The sequence below is a fragment of the Vicia villosa genome, linkage group LG5 (genome assembly GCF_029867415.1).
Source record: "Vicia villosa cultivar HV-30 ecotype Madison, WI linkage group LG5, Vvil1.0, whole genome shotgun sequence".
In the NCBI taxonomy this organism is placed as follows: Eukaryota; Viridiplantae; Streptophyta; class Magnoliopsida; order Fabales; family Fabaceae; genus Vicia; species Vicia villosa.
In genome coordinates, this window is record NC_081184.1 from 120,600,534 (window position 1) to 120,604,195 (window position 3,662).

General features: G+C 35.4%; 1 long non-coding RNA gene across 1 annotated transcript; it reads right to left on the reverse strand.

Annotated features, from left to right (window-relative positions):
- Window positions 1–206: 206 nt before the first annotated feature.
- On the reverse strand, window positions 207–2,867 carry LOC131607153 (uncharacterized). The gene is made up of 3 exons (XR_009285213.1): window positions 2,523–2,867; window positions 1,794–1,920; window positions 207–1,609 (listed from the first exon to the last, which is right to left on the reverse strand). It is a non-coding gene; the product is annotated as an uncharacterized LOC131607153 (long non-coding RNA).
- Between the last annotated feature and the right edge of the window lie 795 nt (window positions 2,868–3,662).

The following is a 3,662-nucleotide window of genomic DNA, read 5'->3' on the forward strand; positions in this document are numbered from 1 at the left end:
TCGCCGATTCAGCATGAGAGATTCTGTCGAAGTTAGCCGTATCGACCGCTGTCTGAATGCAATATGCAGCCTTGCGATCCTTCTTCTTAGCGTCGGCATGGGCAGTTTTGTGTGAGTCGGATGCATTTGCAGCCAGCACAGGAACTCCACTAGTAACCAGGTTTCATGAAAGCCAAACATAGATTGCATATGTTTTCTCCATCGAATCTGATTCTTGCCGTCAAGCATTGAAAGAGAATTCAGAATGTCATTAGTACCATTCATCTTTGCAGCGATTGATTCACGTTCCTTAGAAACACGACCACTAGCGTGAAGTTCTTGAAAATACGATCAAGAACAATGACTGGAAGCTTTGGATACCAATTTGTTAGTGCATGAGGCACTTTTAAGGAGGAGAGAATAAAGAGAATAAAGGAAATAAGGATTATACTATTGAATTGAATTGTACAAGTAATGATACAAACTATGACTATTTAAATACGATCCTGATTGAGCTTTGACTTACACAACTTGAATTATATTTGATATTATTAGATTTGATTATATTTGATATTATATATAATATCCCAATAATATGTCAACAATTTTCGACAGTAATGTAATATACATCTATCATTCAAACATCAATGTAATGTATTTTTATGAAATTAAAACTCTAATAATGACACTGAATCCTGTAAAAATAATAACAAATTTACCTCATCGTAGTATACCTCTTTATCGTCAATGATATTAATGTTACAAGGATTAAATTTATGGTCAGGGAGTTTTATCGGTTTCCACAAACGGTGCCAACTGTTCTTGAAGAACAATATTGATAACCTCCCCAGAGCTGTTCGGGAGAGGGCGCCGTGATATAAGGGTATTGTGTTTAAATATTGCCTTCATCTATCTTCTTTCAGATGTCTTTTTATAATGTATGGTGTTTTAATGGAGTTATTGAATTGTCTTGATGGCCATTATAGATGTGGTTCCCTTGTCGCCTTGCATCAATAAAAGGTATTGAATACCATGGATATTCATGCTTCTTCCTTTATCGATCCATTTGGATTGGAAGTCTTGGATGTGTGTTGGGCTTCTCAAACTCGGGTCTATCTTATTATGTCGAACCAATTTTGACGTGGGCGGCTTGGTAGCTTTTTCGGGATATATATCTCAGACGTACAACATCCTTCACAGATTCATCACTAGATTTACCTTCACTTTCACTACAATTCTCAACCTCTTGATCATAATTAGTCCCCTTGCCTTTCTCTCTAACCTTATCCATAAAGGTTGTCTCTCTTGTAACTGGTTTTGCCTCTGTGTATATCTCAACTTCACAATTTTTTTCAAATGCAAACATAGATAACTCCGCAACATTTCCATTATCCCTAAAAGGTTTCAAATGTTCTTCAAAGATACCACCCTCATGTTTCCACCATATTTTCACAGAACTAGCCTCAAACTCAGTATCAGTGCCTTTAATTAAATCACATGCTTCAAAATAGGACCAATAATCTGGATCCTAACCACTATATGCATACACATTGCAACTCTTATATCTTAGGTCAGAGTCTTTTACAAAGCATCCCTTTGTGTAAAAAACAACCTTAAAGTTACACATGACCTGTACAATAATAAACTTACGATCAAAAAATTTCAAACTAGGTCAAATGTCACAATACGGTCAAATATGGTAAAATACAATATTTCGTATAAGCAAATGATGAGAATGATGCATGCAAAAACAATAGGAAACAACACTCATGGGACCACAACCACTTAATAAAGAAAGTGAGAAAGGGACAAACCTGCAAGTCCACGAGATGAATGTTTCTGAAAAAGGAGACCAGCAATGTTGATTTCACCTGGAAAGGACCACCGTTCCAAGAAAGAATCATGCACGCACATAAATGGTCCACCACAACAATGCACAATCTAGGGCAAGGGAGAAGAGGGTGTTGTGTTACTTAAAGAGAATGTCAATTTGTAACCTTCTGACTTCACTAGATACAACATATAAATTTCATGTTGCAATTCAATTAAAAAAATTCCACATATGGAGTGCCACGTAAGCCTCCGTCAGTTGAAGCTAACGGGAATGGCAAAATTTATAGATGGAAAAGTTTGGGAGGATCATTGTTTAAAGAAAAATTTTAGAGGAACTAAAAATAAATTATGGTTTATTTATAGGGACTGAAAACTTATTTAACCCTATAATATGATATGAATATTTTGATTGATCTTATGGATAGGATTAAGGGAAAGACATGATGTCTTTTCTACAATAAAATCATGTTGTTCATTCTCGAGATTTTGAAGGAGTGTCACATATTAAAGGTACTAGTATATAAATTTTAGGGTTGAGTTTCAATAATTTTGATTTTACAGGAAGGAAAAGTCTCCCATGACTTTGTATCTATCTCTGAGTAAAAATATTTTTACTTATTTTTTTTCTCTATTTTTTTATATACTATCTCTCTTCAAAAACAACTAAAATTACTGAAGTAACTAGAGATGAAAGTCATTGAATCTATTACCGAGTTTTCTAGGCCATGAAAATTTCAACAAGCTCTTTTTGGGAAGCAATGTTGAAGGTAGTTACTATGATAAAGGATCTCTAACAGAAGCAAATGCTGGCTACCAACCAATTATGCTTGGCGTAGCATTCTCTAGGACAGATAGATAGCTGTTGGAGAAGATGGACAACGGCAAAAAGTGAGAATTTAGGGTGACAATTGCCTTGAATACAACTTTCAAGTATGTGATCTTATTGTGAAACTAAACAGAGGCTAAAGTAGTCAATTCGTATGCCAGCTCAAACCATAGTTACGATAGCCAAATTTTCCACGAAACCTCTGACGTGTAGGAGACCTCATGCGTTATTGTTTACTCTCATCGGATGTCATCCGTGTAGAACTATATCATTAGTTTATTATATATAATATCTCAATAATATCTCAACATAGCCCCTATAATCCAAGTTGTCGAACATACTCTAAAAATAGTCAATCTGTACTATTCCTAATTTCTTTTTTAAATTTAGGAATATGTCGATATTCAATCCTTTGGTGAAAATGTCAGCCAACTATGCTTCACTCGAGCAATGCCTAACTTCAAGTTCACATCGATTTACCTTTTCCTTCAGGAAGTGAAATCTAGCTTCGATATGCTTACTCCTTCCATGCAGAATTGGATTCTTCGCCATATTTATGGCTGACTTGTTGTCGATTTGCAACACAAGAGGTTTCTTTACTTCAAACTCCATTTCTTCAAGTATTGATCTGAACCAAATTACTTGACATGCTGCATAGGATCCTGCTATATATTCAGCTTCATACGATGATAATGCCACCACAGGTTATTTCTTCATACACCGTGAAATTGGGGCACCAAATACTTGAAAGAAATATCTAGTTCTGCTTCTTCGATCTTCCTTATCTCCACACCAATCAGCATCTGAAAAACAAGTGATTGTTGCTTCTTTGCCTTCAAAATTTCATCGAAATAGAATTATATACTCTATCGATCCTTTTAAGTATCTTAGAATTCTTGCAACCTTCATGTGTGACACTCTTGGTTCACTCATGTATCTGCTCACTAATCCGACAACAAAACCTATATCAGGTCGACTGTTGCACATATACCTCCGAGATTCCACAATTTGCTTGAACAAAGTT